The 21,680-nt window shown below is 49.6% G+C and overlaps 1 protein-coding gene across 1 annotated transcript in view; it reads left to right on the top strand.

Moving 5' to 3' along the window:
* Window positions 1-21,680, top strand: part of PTH1R (parathyroid hormone 1 receptor) — a 113,798-nt gene that overhangs the window by 26,720 nt on the left and 65,398 nt on the right. The window lies entirely within an intron of this gene.

The raw sequence follows: 21,680 nt of genomic DNA, 5'->3' as shown, positions 1-21,680 counted from the left end.
GGTGGCTACCTCTGTGCTGACAGCCAGGCTGGAGAATCATCACTGGGCTGTTTGGTTGCTGTATGGACAAGTCCCCCTTACCAGTGAGGAGGTCACCAGTTTAATTGGGGTTCATTTTTGTTTTTTGATTTGCAAAGTAAATCGAAGCAATCCTGTTGTAAAGTGTCTATTTTCCCCACCCGAACGTCTCCAGTTAGTCTGGTGGAGAACCCACCTGGTGAGTGCCTCTCCCATGCTGGTGCCAGGTATCGTCCTCGGGTTCCCCCACACCAGGAGGGCAAAGGGCTCCCTGCATGGGTGTGCTCACCAAAAGCCCTCTGTGTCAGCTGCGCGGTGCAACACGGACTTTGCCCCTCGCTGGGTTTTGCATTAAGTGGGGTGGGTTCGTGCTTCCCCCCTTTTTGCAGCAGGGAAAGGGCACAGCCTCACGGTGCCTCAGCCGCCCGCAGTGAACCCACCTCCAGGCTCCTGGTCCCTGGAGCAGATCTACTCACATACTGCTCAGCTTCCGTGCCTGCAGGTGATTCCTCAGGCCTGAACATGGTGCAGGAAGCAGATCTTTGGTGTGCAAGGTCATTTTGTCACAGGGGGGAAAATGGTGAGGTCTTCCTTCACTTGGGTTTATTGCATTATCATAAGCTGCCTGGTGGATCTTGAGCAAATCCATGCCATCACTGGGATCACTTGTTTCTCTGAGTTTCAGCAGAAAGCAAACCTCCAGCAAGCTGCATGTGGCACGTAGTAGGGTCATGGGGAGGAAGCGAGGCTTCAGCTCCAGGCTTTAGTTTGGGATATACAGCCTAGTGTTCAGAGGACACATGTGAGAAGATCCACATCCCCAGCAGCCCCAGCCTGTACCCCAGATGTACATCCCCTCCCTCAGGGACTGGTTGTGCCCACCATGCTGCCTGAGAAACCCTCAAGGACATCCTTCGCGCCCCCCTTTTGGTTATATGGGTCAAAGAGAGAAAGCAAAATGTGCTAACTGGATGCTGGAAAGGTGCAAGATGTCCTGAACCATCAGCCCTCTCCCAGTTATCCAAGGATCATTAAAACCAAGTCTGTGACACCCCCCAAAAAAAACAGCTAATCTGGTAGGAAACCAAAGAGGGTGTAGGGATGATATATGGCCTGGTGCCAAGCCTGTCGGGACAAAATCACCACCTTCAAACCTTTCGTGTACATTTGAAATAGCTCTCTGAGGTTTTGGGGGAGGCTGAGACAAAGGCAGTCCAAAAAAATCAGCGCTGGCTCTTCCCCAGGCATCTGCTCTGGAGACACCGAAGTGAGAAAGGGAAGAGAGAGAAGGGGCACCAGAAACACCAACCAAAGGCCTTCTGCACTGGGAAGGACACGTGGGTGTGTGTGTACGGGTCCCTCTGATGCTCCTCTCGACTGGGGGAGACGTCTGGCTGCGGGGCAGCTGCGCAGCATCACTCCCAGCTCCCCGACGGTCACAGACAGTTCCTGTCCCTCTTGTCCCTGCACTTTTAACTATAGCTGGTGGGCTCTGAGTCAAACGACTGGCAGAGCTCTGTCCTCCCAAGAATCCCATGATAGAAGCTTTTTGTAGTGTTGTTGTGCTGGGAAAGGACAGGAGGGATTGCTGTGGGGACAGTCTCTTTCAGACAGCACCTCCCTGCGTCCCCGTAGCCATCCCCATGGTTGAGAAGTGCCCTGCGGAGACGCAGCCTGCAGCCAGAGCCCAGCTCCCTAGCAGCTTTTGCATTATTTATTATTGGCCATAGATGGCAGCAAACGTCTCAAAGCATCCTGCGGCGTTGGCTGATGGCAGCAGGGAGCCGCAGGAACAAGCCAGAGAAATTCCTCTGTCCCTTCGTGTTATGGGCATGGTCCCTTCTCCAAAGGAAGAGGAGAGGAGAGGTGCAGGGACTCCAACTCGCTCCCATCCAGGGATCTCCAGCAGAGCAGCTCTGGTGGCCGCTAGCAAGCAAGCCCTTGGTTCTCCTCCTGGCCCACATGCAGCAGGGTGTTAAGATGATCTAGGGAACCATGAAAGGAGAAATAATTGGTAATCCCTTCCCTATTCCTCACCAGGAACGGTCCAGGGATGAGCCCTGAGTGCAGCTGGCTGGAGGGACTTAGGTGGGAAGAGCACCCATCATACGGTGATGTGGATGTGTTGATGATCCCAGAGGTCTTTTCCAACCTAAATTATTCTGTGATTCTATGATTATCTCAGCTACGGGACAGGGAAGGTCCTGCAATGGGACAGGATGGATGTGGCCAGAGAAAGGGCCCTAGTTTGGTTCATTTTGCCAGTAAATGCAACCACTGAGTCCAGGTATACAAAAAGAAGACAAATCTGATGGCTTTCCATCTCTAGGTCTATATACCCACCTCTATATCAGTGCGGCTCTGACTTTACCATCCCCATTTTCTTATTTTTCCAATAAAGAAACTTAGAAAAGCCAGACAGGATCAGACTAAAACTCTATCCAGTCCCGTGCACTGTTTCCCATTGAGCAGGTGCTCAGGAAAAGGAATACAAAACAGAGTTGCTGGGAGCAATCCTTCACCCCTTCCCTGCCCCAGCTGCCAGTCCCTGCCATTTTAAGGCCTCCAGGTCTGGAGATTGCACGAAGGCTCGTGGCATTTTCCAGCCATCTCCCATTCGGTTATTGCCTGTGTTAGCAGCGGTTCCACGTGTCCTGTTTTCAGACAAACCATCCATTCCCATGGAGCTCCGCATATCCCAGCCCAGGAAGACCCCTGTTTCCCTCTGCAGTCCCAAGGGCAGGACTAAGGTTGAACTCTGTCTGTCATCCCGCTATGCAGGTGCTGGATTTGCTGGAGAAGGCAGCCTGGGTGTGCTGTCACAGCCAGGGTAAGGCTCCTGCCTCAGCCAGGCTCGCTGGATACCCCCGGTGGTGCCACTCAGCCTCCTCCCCACCTTGGTTCCTTCCCTGGAAGAGGGGGGGGTCCAATCCTGCCCCACGTCCAGCAGCAGCTCTGCAGGGGTTAGATGTATCCGTGCATCTCACAGCCCCTGCTGTTACAAGCTACATTATGCAAGGAAAAAAAAAAAAAAAAAAAAAAAAAAAAGTGAACGCCTTGCAAGGAGAAACCTGCTGTTTCTCAGTTTGCCTCAAGTGTGCTGGATGACTGGATTCTCTCTGTCTCCAGCTTTTTGTTCTGCGTATCGTTAGCCAAGCTCCAGACCTATGGCTCTTCTCCAGAGCCTGGAACGCCATTTTTCTGCCAGGTCCCCTTCTCTTCACAATCCTTTAATTATCATTTCAGGAGGATAATCACCCGGGGGGGGAGAGACAGGGAGCAGAAGGCAGAGATGGAGCGAGCAGGAGTGTGAGTTCCCCCCGACATTTCCCCCTAGAAGCGCAGAAGAGGAATGCCGTGGCTCTGTAGGTTGGCTCCTGCAATTAGCACTGCCTGTGTAATTAGCCCAAGATAGATGGTGCTGGCAAGGAAACACCTCATCATCCAATTTCAAACTGTTATAAAACCAGTGAATGGAAAACGGAGAGCTTCCATTTGTTTCCAATTGAGAAAAGTGCAGGGTTAAGGTTGGTCCGCAGCCCCACCTCTTGCACACACGCGTGTGCTCACACATGGCTAAACGAAACCAGAAGGGAGCAGCGAACACGCAGCTGTGACAAATCTGCTGCCTGCTCGGGACACCGAGATACTGAGTACTCAGGGCATAGTGTCAAAACCCAAATCAAAACTTTCTCTGCCGCACCCCTTCTTTATTTGGTTACTCTCGTTGTTTATTTACTTATTTCCCCGCTCCATGTCTCCTCCTGATTAGCATTTCCAAAGGAGGCTGAGCTCCCCCCGTGCTGGCAAATTTTGTATGCTCTTTTTACTCCAGAGTTTTCTAAGGCAGTCCAAAAGGGTGGGAAAGCAGACCCCGGGGAGGAGGGAGGTGCCCACGGTCACACCGTGAGCCTGTGTCAGAGGAGAGATGCCGGTTTCGAGCTGTCCTCCTGATCTGTAGGGCTACCAAGCATCTGTCTTTCTCTGTTTCCTTTATTTTTCTTCTTTTAGTTCATCTATTTCACAGCTTTATGGCTTTCCTCCAGTGCTCCTCATCGTTATTCTCCTCCCTCCTTTCCCACAGAGCTTTTCCTTTCCACCCTTTCCCTACCCCCAGCTTCACCGGGAGCTGAGCTTTTTCTTACACTGCCTGGAGGTGCTGTCCCCATTCATGCCCTGTGTTGGGATTAAAGTAGCTGTCACCATGGTTAATCCATAGCTCTGGGGAATGCTGAAAAATCTGGGTCCCAAAATCAGATTCCCCTTCTCCCCCAGGAAACAACACTGAGATAGTCTCAGCCTTGACTTTTGATTCTGCGCCTCTGGGTGCTGGTGGACCTCATCTCCCTGTGCTAAGACCCGTGCGTGCCAGGGCCAAGGGCAAGGGACACTCCAAATTTGCATCATTCAAGTAAGATATTTGGCCTTTAAAGCACAGGAATCTGCCTTGTACTGAAACGCCTCCAGCTCAGCAGGACATCTTCCCAGAACCAGGCGAGACACTCGGTGTCCTGTCCCGGCACCAGGGAACCATACGCAGCCTTTTGGAACAAACTCCCAGCCGGGCAGCTTGCTCATCCTTAGGTTTTGTTACCAACTCTAAACTCCAGCCAGGTCCACTTAAACGTGCCAAATTCACTAACCTTTTGTGCTCCCCAGGAGACAACGTGTGGGAGGATAGGGAATGGGTAGCATCTTTTTAAACAGCTCATAGCTGTGGCACTTGCCATCTTCTGCTGTAGAAGCCACTGGAAAAGGGTGTGGAAAAGCAGATTGCGTGTCTGGGCCCAGCAGGTTGGTGCAGAGCGAGCAGGCAAGGCTGTTTGGGGGCCAGATGGGTCTGTGCAGTTGCTTCATGTTATTTCTGCCGTGGGAAGAGCAAAGGACAAAATGGGTGGATGCCATTTGGTGTCTCCTTGAGGATTCCTCCCTAAGCCAGGCAAGACACGAGCTGATGATCTCCACACTGGTTCTCCTCACTAATACCAATAGGAAACCTAAAGGTGAAGAGGGAAATTCATACCTGCCCCTAGGGGAGAAAATCCACTGGGACGTGATTGACGTGCAGACCCTACCGCAGGGTCCTTACTGCTGGGAGTAGCTGGGATCATTTTGCCACAGCAGAAGTCAGGAACACATAAGGAATAACCTCTGGGTAGCTGCTGTCCATGCTGGAGGCAGGGAGGTGGGTAAGAGCAAGGGAACGTGGGTTTATTTTCAGCTGGGAATTTCTGGAATGAAAATTGCGTGGGTTCTGGGTTTTGCTAGCGTATATTATTGCATATATATAAAAACCCACATGCATAGGCTTTGCAGTCCTCAGATCACTTTCTTCACTGCAAAAAGGCTGAACAAGTTGTTGGTTAGCAAGGACACCCATTAGTGGGAGGCATGCTCAAACGTACGTTTTTTTTGAGGGCAGTTTATGACCAGATGTCACTCTTGGACATTGAATTGCTCTTTCCTGACAAGAGACTGCATCATTATGTCCTCAAGTGGTTTGTCCTCCAGCTGACCAACCTCCTAAATTGGAAGGCATTGGGATACACCAAGGAATGCCAGTGGTGTTTTGCTAAGGAAAACTTTTCTATCCAAGCCAACAGCTTGAAGGCTATTTCTGGATGTGAGGACATTCTCCACCCCAACATGGAAGGGTCCCCAAGAGGTGTAAGTCAAGATCTATTCAGCTGAGCCTTTCCCAGTAGTCAAAGTAGGCTCCTCCTGCAGGCCTCATGCTTTGGATGGGCTGAATCATCCTCCAGAGCCCGTTCCTTGCCACTGGTGGTGGATGGGGCTGCCGCAAAGCTCTGTTCCCAATTTAGGTGCTGTGGTAGGTGAAGCTAGATGAGAGGCGTCTGAATCGTGGCAATTGTATTTTTAGCAGGAAACATAAACCCAGCATCTCGAAGGCTTGTCATTAAAATTACATGCAAGCCAAAAGACCCAAATTACACAGGACTATGTCACCCACCAGTAAATCCTTCCCCGGTTCCCCAAGGCACTGGCTCACCATTTCTCTCCTCCTGGGTTAGCTGCTGCACAGCGTGGTCCCAGATTTCCCCCCGACTTCCACGGCATCCACACACCACCAGTTTTCTGCTATTTCAGATTGTTCTTACAAAATACGTCAATTAAAAGTAGTGCTCTCCGCACAGGGACACGCTCATTAGCATGGTGCATGCTAATAAGATGTGCAGAGTCCATCAGGAGCACGTGGCCAGGACCCTCTCCTGGGGTGTTAATTGAGTGTTCTCCACCCAGGTACTGGGTAGAGATCCTGAGCAAATGTTCACCAGGTGCCTCCTGTTTCTCTGGAAACCCAACACGCATCCTCTCCTGCATGAGGCGTGAAAGCCTTTCCGTTTTGATTTCATCCCTCCTCCATCTGTTTTACTGAGTTTGACCCCGTTTATGACTAACGACATTTGGCTTCTGTCTAAGGCTGTCGACCGTCTTGATAGAAGAGGTTTCCAGTTGCAGGTCTTTGAGAGCCCAGCTTTACAGATGGCAGAGGCCACATTTCCCCTTCTGCCTTTTCTGAGGCATGTTTCCCTTCTTGCTGCCTGCTGATTAGGACTCATTACCACAGGGGAGAGCAGCTCTGGGATTTGGGAGACAATGACCGCAGTGCTGAGCATCCCTTGGTGGTAGTCGTGGGACATCGCTGCTCTTGCTGTACAGCTCTCACAAGGAGAACAGAGGGAGCACTCAGCTGAACGCAGCTGGGGTCTTTTTACCCTGATTCCTGTCTGCAAAGTGGCAAAAGAAAATGTTTCAGAAAAGGTGGAAGAAACACCAGTGTAAATATATGTAGCATAATATCCATCCTTCTCTCCCATCCAGGTTTATTTTCTATTCTCTAATGCCTAAATAAAGGCCTGAATGATGAGGTGTATATCAGTTGCACCCCCCCCCCCAAAAAAAAAAAAAAAAAAAAAAAAGTCTTTTTTAAATTTAGTCCTCTGAATAAATAAGATTTATTTGCTAACGTGTCTATACATATGTGTGCATACACATATTTTCCTGTGCATCCATAATTCTCAAGTAGCTTTGAATCTTTTGAAAACTTTAAAGAAACTTGACTTTTGGGTGAGGTTTTGAAGCCAGCCAGTGCCTGCAAATTCAGTGAAAATCAGACATCACTTAGAGGAAAGCAATTGAACCAGCTGGGGACGTAGAAGTAAAGCTGAAACTTGTGTTCAGTCCTATTAGCCAGCAGAGCATCCAGCATCCGTGAGATGCCAAGCATTTGAAAACTAGCACTCACTATGCCCAGTATTTACTTGATGACCTGCTAGCATGGTGCTATTTCTGGATATGAAAGCCAGAAGCCTTTCCTGTATAACTCAAGACAAAATTTCACTCCGTTATTCCATCACAAAGCTCATTTCTCACAGTCGAGCTGGGGTGTCTCTTTTTCCAGGGGATTCCAAACTGCATTTTCAGATAGAGAATCACTTGCATCCTACGCTAAATTTATGGCACAGGCACATTTATATGCATCAGCAAAAAGTCGCAGGTCTGGGTGCGCACCCAAATGCCCAGTGCTCCTCTGAGTATTTCTATATGGGGAAAGAGTAATTTGATATTTGCACGTGCTGATAGCCATATCTGTCTAGATGTTAGTGGATACAAATCATGTATTGTGATGGTGGGAGCACTGGTATTCTGAACGAGCCCTTCGGTAAGAGATCCTACCCCAGCTGACGTCAGTGGGGCGGCTCGATTTACACCGGCTGAAATTCTGGGTCCATTTGCTGCATCTCGGTCGGTTCATTGGGGCTGCCGACGGTGGGAGAATTTGAGTCCTACAGCTGCAGGAGGCATTGAAAAAAATAGCGTGAAGGACGCAGAGAAATGCTGCGCTGGTTTTCCCAGCTTTGGGACGAGAAGCTACAGAGAGAAGATGTTTATGGGTGGTGGTGTGCTTTTATGTGAGCCCAGGACTTGCTGGAGTTTGGGTAGCTCCACTATCAGCCCTGGAAATGCAATAAATAAACATCTTTTTTTTCCCCAATGTGTGGCAAACAGTCCTCTTGCAGGTGTGCTCGAGGTGACTAAATTGTTTGTCAGGTTGTTCTGGACCCTGTGTATGAACAATGGATGGAGGATCACCTCCACGTTTTGGGTGGACTGGTAGCCAGGTAGAAAGACCCTTCCCCTGCTGATTGAATCAGCTCGGGGTGACAAGATGATTGTCGAGATAAGTCTTTTATGTGTCTGGAGGTAGGTGTGATGAACCCAAGCTGAGCAACCACCATGAAGGTTCAGCAGGACCATGGGGCCATGCTCTGCCACCAGCTTTGGTGGCAGAGCCGACAAGTCTTTGGCAAACTTGATTGTTTCCATTTGCCAAAAAACACTGAAAGAAGGTGAAGGCTGAAATCACAGCAGGTTGCATACGGCCACGGAAGAGTAGGTTTCCTGCTCTGTAAGGTCACTCCAGACAGAGGCTGAGTGGGTTACCTAGTGATTTCTGGAGAGGGAAGCTTTGGATGCACGGCATTTTGTCAGTAAAGCCAAAGATGTATAGGACAAGGTCTTAGGCTAGTGATGACAAGTTGCATGCATCATGTTTCTAAAAAAAAAAAAAAAAAAAAAAAAAAAAAAAAAAGAGCAACAGCCTTTTTCCAGCACAATACTGAACTCAGAGTTCCAGGAAACATCTTTAAAGAAATGGCTAAAAATCTTGATCAAGAGTATTCCCTGACAGCAGAGATAGAGGATTTCCAGAGCCAGAAAAATACTCCTTTTGCTTCTAATAACCAAATTTTCCTTCCCTCGTCTCATCAGCGGTAATGCCCATCCATCTGCTGGGTACAAATGCAGATTGAACCTATTGCCTTCAGTTTTCCCTTCATGGCTTTGTTTTCCATTTGCCTACAATCACGACCCCAGAGCCCTGCACCAACCTCAGCCTCCTGCTCTGTTTCACAGCTCTCCAGCACCATCCCAATTCCAATGACATTCTTTCCCCTCTGCTTCTTGTTGACACACATGTTTTGCCTTCAGATCAGGGTGAGAACAGGCACTGTTTGTCATAATCCCTCCACCAACCTCACCCCTCAGAGGACCTCTTTTTGAACAGACTAAAGCTCATTAGCTGTTTTACAGACTTTTTAATGCACACTGATGGCTCATTTGTATCTGAATCCAAAGTGAACTCCTGGAAAAGTTTTCAGCTGTAGGGAACTGGTGTAGTTTAATACAGTGAGATATTTTTATTTTTATTTTCTTTTTTTTCTCATAAATAATGATAATCTGCCTTTGTATGTGCTGACAAGATCACGGGGAGCGGACAGTGTAGCGGGGAGGGTTGGCTGTGATGGAGAGATCGGCAAGTCTGATGTGGGACAGATGACAGGGGGCCAGGTAGAGGGGCTGGTCACCACTTGTGGGACATCCTGCTGACTGGCAAAGTGGATTTTGTGCTGGGCGAGCAGCGGCAGGACAAAATCACAGATCCAGCCAGGTGATCGGCTACTCCCCACCGCAGAGCTCTGGCAGGAGAGAGTACTGGAAGGAAAAACTGTTGAAACATTTTGTTAAGGAGGCGATGGCTTATCTGGAACATCTGTCGCTGTGTTAGCCCTGTCTGCTCAGTTTATAAACTTCAACAGCGGTAGTTAAAAAATAAGGGGGGGGGGGGATTAGTATTTTAAACAGCTATTCTGAGACAGACACATGGAGAGGATGCAGGGGTGCAGGAGGAAGGAGAGCAGTTCACCCACCTCTCGCTCGGTGACAGGGGTGGGAACCACTCCCTCTGAGCTCATATCCCAGGCTCCCTTTACAGCCACTGAGGAAAAACAGGCACTTTTAAGGCATGATTCATGTGCCCTGTTTATGTGTCTACTTTAGGAGGAGATAAATCATGCCCGGTACTCCAGGCAACGCAACGGCGGTGCTAGTAAACCAAACACTGCCAGTGCCCAGACACCGATGGGGACCTTGCCTTAGCATTAAACTCAGAAGAGGGTGGCCCCATCCCAGCAGGCTGTCGGGCACTGTACTTATCCTACATTCCCATGTAGATGACGTGGGCCACAGGTAAGCCAGGGACCGGGTAGCCCTTTCCTGGGGTGATCCCCAGGAATAACTCATTCACTAGCGCAGATAGCAGCTATTTTGGGCACATCTCCTCTGGCTCTGCAGAGAGCCCAAGGTGACTAGTTCCAGGAGAGACATCTGCATTTGGTCAGCTGAATCCTTGTAAAATGTTATTTTAAAAGGCTGCTGGCAATTTATGCTTGTCTGATTTTTTTTTATTTTTTTTTCCCCAAAGCACAGTAACAACCGGGACGGCAAATAGAGGAAAATAAGAGGGATGCAGATAGTGCCCCCAAAAGCTGGGCTTATTGATCGCAGAATGTTATTGGGCTAATTGTTGTTGATAACAGGAGAAACAAGTGTAATGAGCAGGAATATCATTTTGGGACTGCTCAATAACAGGAGATATGCCTGGGACAGCCAGGGGTCAGACACAAAACCCCAAAGTTTTTTCTGTACCCAAATTGCTCTGATTTCAGGAATAGCCTCTGCCATCTTCATGTACAGCAGAAGCTGTAGATCTTTCCCTGCAGCTGCACAGGGAGCAGAGGCTTCGGCAGGACATCACCCATGCTCTGAATTCAGAGGGGAACTGGGAGAACCCAGATGGGATGCCCCCCAGTCTCCTCGCATGCAGACACGCACAGCCTCATGCACACACAGTCGTGCACCAGCACAGACATTCACAGAGACATCAGCAGAGGATCTATGTACAAATGTTCACCCCCAGGGAGGAAGAACAGGGGAAACCACCCTTACAAAACAAACAAACAAACAAACAAAAAAAGGAAAATCAGAAGTGGAAAAAGCAATTTTCAGACAGCAGAAGACCCTGGACTGAGGGGAGATGGGAGAAAGGCTGAAGGGATCAGTGCTATTTCTGCCCTCCCATGGTCTGTATTAATGCTGGCACAAGGAGAGTAACTTTCTTCCTTTGAAAGCCCAAAAGGAGAAACCTCACCGTGCCCCAGCAAGTCCTGCAATGGCTCAGCAAGCTTCCCTTACCTCTACCTGGGCGTCCTCCCTGCCACGGGGGCACACCGCGCCTGAATTCACCTGGCCCAAGGGATGAGGTGGCTGCTGTGAAGGCAGGATGAGGGATTTTTGTGAGAGAGATGGTTTGGGTCCCCATAATTATTATTGCTACCTTGCAAAATGAGCAATCGGGGAGAGAAGGGGGATCCAGCTCCAGTCAAGCTGACGGGACAGTGAGCTAAACCTGCAGCACTTCTCTAATCTTCTGCACAGGAAATTATTGTCCCTCTCTCCCACTAACAGTTTAGACCAGAAGAGATTTATATGACTTTTGTTGAGATTTTTTTTTTTCCTCGATATTTTTGTTTTATTGTGGCTGGAGCTGAAAACTGAACCCTCTTTGAACTTCCTGCTTGATTTCTGATGGAATCCAGGAATTCGCTGCGCCCGTTTCTGTTAAGCACCAGCAGAGAGAGACGTGCATGAAATACTTTTAAACATCTCTGGTGCTGAGGAAGGGAGCTGCTTTGCTGTGCTGCTTTCAGGATATCCTGAGTATTTGAGCTCACCTAGACCGATGAAGAACAATTTCAGGCTTAATCTTTATTTTGGGGGCAGGGTTGAGCCACCCATCACCCTGTGCCATTTGACCACTGACCTACGACTATGGAAAAAAAAAAAAAAAAAAAAAAAAAAAAAAAAAAAGTGCACCAGTCTTTTCTTTCAGGCCACGAGGGATGCTGTGATTCTTTGCTGCTGTATTTCAGCAAGTGCCTCGTGAAGCTTGCAGTGCCTGGGGACATGCAGTGGGGTCAGGCTGTGACAAGGAGCAGGTCTGAGCTGGGTGCTTGCTTTATAGATGCCAATTTTTCCCTCCGGTGCTGTTCAGCCCCTCTTGCCCAGGAGCTGTTTACCTCGTTAATAAGTCAGTTCCCCATCTAACACATCTAAAACATTTATGCACTGAACCTTACCAAACTCACCCGGCCAACTCTCAGTCCCAGTGGCCTTGTCCCCTTGGGATGTCCGAGTCCAGCACTGAGGTTCCAGCAGTGCTGGTGCTCCTCCAGCATTTTTCCCTACCATTGAAACACCACTCAGTCCCCATTTGAGAAGCTCTGCCAGGTGGGAGAGGAGAGAGGAAAGCAATCTGCCTCTTCACTAATTGATTTCTTCTTCACGCCCAGCGCTGTTGATCAAAAGCCCATCCTTGGTCACTGTGATTAAAGGGATTTGCAGATCTCAAGAGACTGCAAAGTACCAGTGAAACGCAGAATTAACAGAAAAAGAAACTAGCATCCAACAGGTGGTTGGAAGAATCATTTAGCAGAATTTCACATCAGAGAATCCTGTAGCACATCTTCATCCTAAGCGCTAATTAAAACTTCAGACGCCCTGCTGAGGTGGCAAGATGCATTGTAGCAGCTGGTCAGAACGTTTCTCTCAGCATTTTTTCTCCCAATGGAAAATGTCTTCTTAATGAAATGGGAAAGCTTACTGAAAAGATTTCTAATAGAAAAAAATAATCTTTTTTTTTTTTTTCTGAAAAAGCCTAAAATTTATCTTCACCTTCCCCTTCTATGAGAGAAATTTTAAACAGAAAAAAATATGAATTATTCAGGGCAGACAGGTTTGTCCAATATTTTGGCAAGTACATGTTTATTTTTCATAATGAAAACCTACAAGAGTACAAAGAAACGGCAATATTCCTCATGGTGCCAATTGCTGCAGGACCAATCGCTCTTCAGCTGGTTTTTCCTCTTCCCTTGCAGCCCCACCAGCATAGGAGAGGAAAAGAGGACCAGGAGTCTTTCAACAAGTCCTGTGTGTTAAGGGCATTTTACCTAGACCCAAACAAGTGTTTCCCTACAATCTGGCCTTGCAGCTCCTAGGAATGACATAGTAGTTTGGCATCCTTTTGGCTTGGGAATCTGTTTCTCAAGTTGCCATCCTCAGGTGCTCTGAATTGCTGCTGAATGTGAAAAGACACGCCAATGTTAATACTGTAGCTGACTTTTTTTTTTTTGTAGGAAAAAGACAGGATGCAAAGAGCATGAGCAACAGGATTCATGTGGACACTCCAGTGTACGAATCTTTCTGTATCATTACAGATAATGGAGATCTAGCTAATTTTGTCAGTGCATGTGAGGCACTACCTAGGTTCACCTAAAACAGTGATTTAAAATAGAGTTGATCAGTCACAGCTGTGTGCTTCTCCTCTTTGGCTACAAAGGCAGCGCGGAGCTCGAATGTAGATTTCTGAGCTGTGGATGCTCAAAGTTAAATGGTGTGAATCCTCGTAATGTCCTGGAAAAACCTGTAGGTCAGAATATCTGCTTTTCATTTAATGTGCATCCTAAAACACGTATCCTACCCTTGTTACAGTAGCTTCGATTTCTTCATTCTGCTTCTTGTAAAGGTGCTCCTCCAGCCCAGCCAGGATAAAGGGGGAGTGGTGATTGAGACGAGGGCTTGCTAGGAAATGGTATTCCTGTGTTTTGCCAAAGGAGGCTTTCACCAGACTTCCCACCAGTATCTATTCCTTTCATGGTGGTTTTGTTCTGGCTGCTCGATCTGAAACCTCTGCTGACAGGCAGCAGCGCTGAGCACTCCAGCCACGGCTCGGGTGAGGAGGAGCAGAGCTCTGCTCAGATCCAGACTGCTGTCTGACTTCTTTCCCAAGCCTTTACAGCCTTCCTGGAAACCTTACCGAGCCTACTTGCACTGCTCTGTCCAACCTACGTCTACTGTGTGATTTACACCATCGCTTCCTCACTACGAGGATTTGGCTTCTGGGGATCCATCGTGTTTGCCCCGCTGGGGCTTGAGCAGCAGGGCATTTTGTTTCTTCTCCTAATTTACCTTACTCCACTTCTTGTGCTTTTCATGGAAATCTTCCTAAGCCTCTTTTTCCTCTGTTTATGGTCAGTCTGAAACGGCTCTGTCCCCTGAAACCAGTCACATATGGGTCAAATGAGCATTGACTCATGGAGCAAAGACATCACGGAGGCTGCAGCCAGGGCTAAGAGACACACCTAGGAGGAAAAGGTGACCGGAGACATCTGTCTTGTGTCTCAGAGCACAAAGGCATTTGCAGAGCTAATTTAAAGGGGGAGGCAAAATAAAACATCAAGAAACCTTGAGAAGTTTCCCAGAGTAAGGAACTTGCTGTTACGGAGGAGTGGGGAAACCACGGGCTGCAGTCAGACCCAGGGGACTGGGCATTTGAGGGGACAGCAAGTACATCCACAGCCACAGGTGCAAAAAGTGAGCTGGAGGGGAAGGAAATCAGTGCTGGAAGGGATCTGTAACCTCATGCTACAAGCTTCTAATGATGAACTACCCCAGCACTGCCTGCTCGGGGTAGCTCTCAGCTTCCCCAAAACCCCTGCAGGTGGCTTCCAGTCTTAGCTGCCCTGTGGCCATTTCTGCACCCTTGGCATGGCTCCTTGGCCATCAAAGGGTCCGTCACCCCCAGCCCGCTCTCCTGGAGCAGCCTTCAGCGAGGCATCTGACAAACTGCAACAACAACAAAAAAAATAAAAATAAAAAATAAAAAAAAAGGAAAAAAAAAAAAAAAAGGAGCTTTTTGGCCCAGGACAGGGAGAGGAGAGGCTCGCTCTCTTCCCAAGAGGGCCACGAGCCAGACAACTGTCTGACTGTCACAAATCATTACAGCCAAATAAACAGCTCCGCGTTTCAGTCCAATAAAGAAGGGTGCGCAAGCCCAGGCATTACTTAGCCCCTGATTTAGGATGCCGTTCAAGAAAAATAGGCCTGATGGCTCCAGGCCTGCCTCTGCTGCCTTCGCCCAGCTCGCCGGGGGGAGGTGGGAGCATGGCGATGTCCTGCTGGAGGGCCAACATGTTGGAGCTGCAGCAGGGCTGGAGATGAGCTCAGGAGAACCCAGGAGGACAAGTTCTGTGGAAGTTAAAATAGTAATGATAGTGTTTTATTTTTTCTTGTATGATTTATTTAATTCTAGTTTCTGCTCACCTGCCAGCCTGTCTGCAGGTCCCACCAGGGGGGCAGGCTGAGTCACTACATCCTTGCCCACACTGGCCCAGAGTGAGCAGAAGCTGCAGCTCACACCAAGGCAGGAGGAAGCAGAGAGGCAGAGGGAGAAACGGCCTCCTTGGAAGGAATTAGCCCACCTGTAGGAATCAGGATCCTGAGCCACAATAACCGGGCAAAAAGAGCCTGCACCCAGCCAGCTCCTCAAAGGTTTTTACCTGCGCACACAGCAGTGGAGAGCTGGGGTGTCTTTTATTTGCCCCAAGCATTTTGCAAAGGGAAGAGATCTTGGCACAAGCCTGGAGCTCTCTTCTGTAGAGCACATATACCGGGGGCACGGGTGGGTAGATGTCCCAGGGTTGGCTCCACTTTGGCAAAATGTGGACGTTTTGAGCTGAAGCTGCAAAGGGGTTGATTGTCACACAATGCTTGGGGTTGTATGACAGCTTATGGGCTTGATTTTCCATCCATGATGTAGAAAGAGCCATAGGAGGCACCATAACCATTTCTATCGCATCTGCTTAATTTAGGACCTAAACTTGGGCTCACAAGAATTTGCTGAACCAGCTGATTTTTTTTTTACTTTTCTTTTCTGATAGTCAGTTGTTATGGGGTGATTCTTCAGACAGGACAAGAGTCTGTGACCTTTAGAGTACGTTTTTTGTTGAGGGTCCTGGTTTTGTTCCCATCTATCTGGTACTGTCTGGTGGGACTAAGCAGGGGCATGTTCTTTAACCAGAGCAAGGAATGACATCCCGAGTGCTGCTGCTGCAGGTCATGTTGCTGGTCAGACTGCTGGCCGAAGGGCTCCTCTCCATGCCATGAGCTTTTGCTGACATTGCTTCTAGCCTCTTCTGGAGAAAACACACCTTCAAAATGAAAGCAGGTGTTTGGGGCTGGTTTAGATGTTGTCACTGCTGCTAGTAGTAACCAGCAGGTTGATTTGCAGGTTTGTGCTGTCACGGTGGGCTCAGTTAATATAATGGACATGGAAGTCATAGGCAAGACAAGCCTGGTTTTCCCGGGAGCTCCGTACCAGGAGTACTCTGCGGCTGCTCTTCAGGAACTGCAGCTTGCTGGTGCCACCTCTGGCACAGCAGCTAAGGGACTCGAAGGGCTCTGATTGCCTGAGCAGCTGTGTTTTGCTGCCTGGGCACATCTCACTGACTCACAGCAGGCAGGAGCAGCCCAGCTCTGTCTTCTCCAGCAGGTGATAGTCCACGTGGAAAGGCACCAGCATAGTCTAACAGGTCGGCTTAATATCCAGAAAGTCCTGGGCCAGCACCTAGGCTCCCAGACAAATGGGGAAAAAATCCCTCAGGAAAAACAGTGAATTCACTTCTGTATAAACTTGAATATGGGCTGGCATGGTTTATCTGTTCCTATAGGGCCTTTCTCCCAGCATCCCAGGACTAAGACCCAGAATGGATACAAGGTCCCAGGACCTCCCTGAGTCCTAAGAAAATCTGTGCCCCTGTAGTCGTAGATTTGTTTTCAGGTCTGTTTTCAAGTTCCATGTATTTCATAGACATGCTGGGATGAGTTTTTTGAGCTTAATTTGCAGATTTTCTGTGCTGGGTGTATATCTTTTTCTTGACACCTTTGCTTCCAAGGATGCTAACAGGAGATATTGTCCTGTACTGTAATACGTGTGTCATCTGGGTAAAACTCTGGTGTACATAGTAATTTCAGTATGACATCTCTCTTTCCACTACCACAGATGGTCTTTGTGACCCATCTTAGGCAGAAAATGACATATAGACCTGACAGTTATCATAAAGCCTTCCAGATTCACTAGAATAATATGTTTGACGTGTGCAGGAATTCCATAATTTACCCAAAGCCATACAAGAAGGCAGTGCCAGAGATGGGGTGTCACCCCTGCTATACAAGTGGGAAAAAGAGGGGAAAGTCACCCAGCTGAGCAAGGAATAGAAACCACATTTCTGGCGATCTAAAGGGGGCTGACCCCCAACCGATGGGTTTAATTGACCCATCACACATCTGCTCAGGTGCACGCAGGAGCAGCGAGGAAGGGAAAGGGCTGGTGCACTGCAATGGTGCAGGGACTGACTTCCCCGAGAGCACAGCCTTCTCTCCATCAACCCCATCAGGAGCCTCCTCCCGTGTCCTGAGCTGTCCGCAAAGCCTCCCGTGGACAATGAAGGGGATGATGCATGGCTGCAGTGAAAGCTGGAAAGACCTGAGAGTGCCTTTAATGTGAGCAAGGAGGGGAGCCAGCTCCTTGTGTACTCGGCGTGGCTTTCCTGGCACCAGCAGAGGAATGCTGGCATGCCAGCTCCCCCGGAGCTATTAGCGGTGCCGCACACCCCAGGGCTGCACAGAATACGTGCACTGTGCGGCAGCCGCCCTGGAGATGCCACCACGCCACGCTCCTCCACGCCATCCACGCCAGGGCAGGGCTTTGGGTTTCGGTGCTAGGCCGAGAGGGGTCCAGAAATTCAGGTCCTCCCCGAGCCTTGCCACACACCCCCCGTCCGCCTCCTGTTCCTGCTCTGAAGGTTTGTTTGTGCTTGCCTACGTGCAACCGAGGAGAAGTTCAAACTGGGTAGCGTGGAAGCAATGGGATGGCGTGCAGCCTGTCCCGGAGGGCTGCCCGCCCCAAAAAACCCACAGCAATTCACATGCCCCTTCCTGCCAGGAGCCTGTACCTTGTGCAGACTCTCCCCAAAACCATTTAGTTGCTGGGCCTGGATCCATGACACTAATTAGACTACGGGCTGTCACCTGGGTACCTGCAGGTTTGGGTGTCACTGTGCCTCTGAGCCTGAGTCCTGCATTAGAGACTCAAAGTGAGGAGCAGGTCTCTGTGCTCCAAGGATATTTTCAGGAGAGACCAAACCAGCCTGGTCCAGACTAACATTTTCCTGCTTTTTGTCCCGTGAGTTCTGATTTCAGCCCTGGAGCAGCAGTGAGTCTGAGACCCAGCCTCTGCAAGTGATACAAAAACTGAAAAAGTCCCTGGCTCACAGCTCTGTCTAACATTAAATGGGCAGTGTGGTCCCTCGTGTAGGTTACGGGTGATACTAACCCTAATCCTAACCCTAACCCTAACCCTAGTTATCGGTAACCTTGCATAGGTCACCATCGGGTACGTGGAGGTGCACCCCAGGGCGAGCAGCACTGCGGCTGTGCTGTGAGCTACCTGAGCCACCACCAAGGTTTCTCTGCTTTCGGCTGCGGCCGCTGGCACATGCAGAGCGGAGGAGGAGATGGCATCCAGCCCATACCTGCCCGGCCCGCAGCCTTGGCACAGCTCACACAGGGCACAAATATTTTGCCTCCCTGCGGTAGCATCGCACCGGCAGACGTGACCTGAGCGAATCCCAGCACTGGGGCAGCGGGCTGAGGGATGTGGGGTGACTGTTTGTAGCAGAAAGGTCTCAGGAGCATCCACCGAGCCTCTTTACTGGGCATCAGAGATGGGAAGAATGACTTTAACTCACAGCTGACCTCTTCCCCAGATGGGAGAGAAGAACAGAGGGCTGGACCAAGCCAGCTCGGCGCTGTCTCTCTGCTACGTCTGCGTGTGGCTCTGGCTGGGGAATTTCTGGGATTGGAGGCTGGACGCATCTGGATGTTTGGCACCGAGAGAGCAAACTGCACACAGGGCTGTGGGAAGGAGCAGGTTAGCCTGACCTGGGGGCTTTGGTGTCCCGGGTCACCACGCTGTAGTAGGGATGACGTGCCAAGTCTTTGCCTCTCTCACAAAATTCATGGGCTGCATGAGCCGTCGTGTGATCCTGTGCTTGATCAGGGCTCAGCAGCCTGCTGTAAGATGAATAGATGACACTTTGGAAAGGGAAAAATAAATTAAAAAGTAAACAGGCCAAAAAAAAAAAAAAAAAAAAAAAAGGCAAAAAAGGAATCAATCACAGCATGGCCTTGAGCTGCTGTACTGGAAATTCAGTCAAGCTTTCTAGCAAAAAGGCTGATGATTTGCCAACGTGAGGGCTGCAGGAGCTGTTTCCTTGCTCCCGTCACAAGCAGAGTTCTCCCTGACACCAGTGGAAGAGAGGTGAGTGCTCCTCCAGCTCGCTGCTGATCATTGCAGGGGCCTGCTCCAAAATCTGCCATTTCTTCTCTCCCTGCCCCAGTGAGACATACGTGCACACAGAGGTGGCCAAAACAGATAAGGCAAGGAAAGGTGAAGTTTGCTGTGCCTGGGGGAAACTGAGGCAAAAAGGCCATGTCCTGCGCTCACTTTTCAATGGCATTCCCTCCCAGTGATGCAGATGCATGCTGGCACTTGTGTGCTCTGTGTATGCACAGGTATGTGCACACCTCTAATTCAGCCCCGCAAGGCTGGGTCACCCTGCACTCCCTGCTGAGGATGCTTAGCCTCTTGGGCAGTGCTCTGCCCCGCGGATGCTGAGCTGTGGTTTGGGATCCGAACCAAGCAGCTCGGTAGCTGCGAGCCCATGCCACTCGGTACCAGGTGCCTGAGGCCACGCGTGCTCTGCTCCCAGCTCCAGCCTCCGCTCCGCTCCCTGAATTGCCCTTGGGGGCTGTCTGGGCTCGGAGCTACCTGCGGATCTCATCTCCCTTTTGGCTGGCAGTACCGAGCCATTTGAGGTCTAACACACATGACCGTAAGGTAACTTAATAAGGGACTCAGCGGGGATGTCCTCAGTGCAGTTCCTTTATACGGAGCTCTAGTCCATGCAGTCAGTGCACCAAGAGCACAATGCACTTATCTTCCAGCCTGGTGCTGCTCTCCCCGTCACTCTGCCTTTTCTGCCCAGAGCCCTCCTAGATGCACCTCAGCTCTGCCCTGGATTGCTCAGTGATCTGGGTGATGCTGCGGTTGCACTTGCCAAAAATAATGCCACGCAAAATCATCTCCAGCTGGGCTTGTCCATTACTTGAAGTGAGCAGCCTACAGAATATTACTTCCTGAGAAATCCTCATGGGTGTCTGCAATAACCATTCAATCTCATCAGCAGATTGAAACCTCGGTGAAAAAGCAATTGCAGGTCCAAATCTGGGAGTCGGGATCCTGTATGAAAAAGCTGGAAAAAATCAAAACTGGAAAAAAAAAAAAATGGAAAAAAATGGAAAAAAAATGGAAAAAGCTGGAAAAATCAAAACACGTGTAGGGTCATGCACCCTAGACCCAGACTCTCAGGTCCTTTGTAGGCAGAGGCTGCTTCCTAGCTGCTTTGCACACATGTGGTTGCACAAGGAAAGGCAAGCTGAACTAATGTGATGCTGAAGCGGCATCCCAATAGTGCTGCTTCCCACTTCTAGGAAGGGATAAAAGGCAGAGGCATCTGATGCACCACTGTCTGGCCTCCATCTGAGAGACAAGCCTGGTGGCCAGCAGCATCTGGGCCCTGAAATGTCTGAGCACGAGGAGTCTGTTTGATGAATGCATTCACAGAAGAGAGGGCTTTGGGTTATCAGGGCTGTCTTTCATGCAGCACCTGACCTGACTGCTAAAATAACCCAACAGCATGGATCGTGCATGCAGAAGAGGAAGCTCTGGTTGATATCTGACCTGGGACTCAGCAGCTGTTGTTGGCAGGATGGTCATGGACTGGCACTGTGGATGGGGTCCTGGGAGTCATAACCAGGTCCAGGCTCCCTCCGGTGCCTCACAGGGACTTCTTTAGACTCAGTTCATAGCCCAGCAAAAAGCGCAGCAGTTTGGGGTTGCTGTTGGAGATGGTGGGCTACAGTCCACATCGGCTACCCCTGGGACCTTTCCAAAGTCCCAGCATTTCCTGTGACAAGGACAAGGATATTTATTTGGGAAGTTTGAATTGCTTGTCCTGGAGAGACTAATCCTTTGCTGTCGGTTTCCTGCATGTGCACCACTGGGGATTCCCTTGGGTCGTGCAGGTGGGCCTTCACCAGAGGAGAAGGAGGGGTGAGCAGCCCTGAGAGCAGATCACAGCAAAATATTTCAGAGTCTGAGCTGATCTTTCACTGGATCCAGTAGTCAGGCACCCTTGGAGAGCATGAATGGTTGCCCCAAAACTAGGGGCAAGGAGTTATTCTGGCTCTGAATCCCATTTCTCCCTTCAGGCCAGGAGGACCAGATATCTTTGCCAGATAACATCTCCAGGGGACTCAGCCAACCCTTGAGCTCTTGTCTGTTTTGCCCAGGTCTGGGCATTTCTCATTGAAATCTAAGGCAGCTGCTTGCTCACCTCAGAGGAAAGCAATAAAGAAAAGACATCACTCCTTGTGGCTGTGGACTAAGAAAATAAAAAGAATTTGACAGTTTGTGCCCCCTGATGACATGGTGGGTCATGAGCGCAGAGAAGTAAGGAGAAAACTGTTGGGCAAGTAGAAATATGCATGGAAAAAAAAAAAAAAAAAAAAAAAAGTGAGAGGAGGAGGAAGGGGTGTCTCAGAGCCTGGAACAAGTGCTGGCTCTTCACTTTGCTTCTTTTTCAACCCCGAATGACAGCCTTGTCAGTGCTACTCGGACAAGAGGGGCAGCAGCTCTGCAGAAGGCTCTGGTCATCTGAAGGTCAGCCGTCTGGAGGGTGCAGGACACCTAACTGGATGTGACAGCGAGCTGATGCTGAAGGGATTTTCTCCCTGCCCCCCCCTTTTCCACCTCACCCCCAGTCATAGCTCCCCTCTTCTTC

This window comes from Oxyura jamaicensis, chromosome 2 (genome assembly GCF_011077185.1).
Source record: "Oxyura jamaicensis isolate SHBP4307 breed ruddy duck chromosome 2, BPBGC_Ojam_1.0, whole genome shotgun sequence".
Lineage (NCBI taxonomy): Eukaryota > Metazoa > Chordata > Aves > Anseriformes > Anatidae > Oxyura > Oxyura jamaicensis.
The sequence above is the reverse complement of the archived record's forward strand: the minus strand, read 5'-3'. Positions and strand labels throughout refer to the sequence as shown.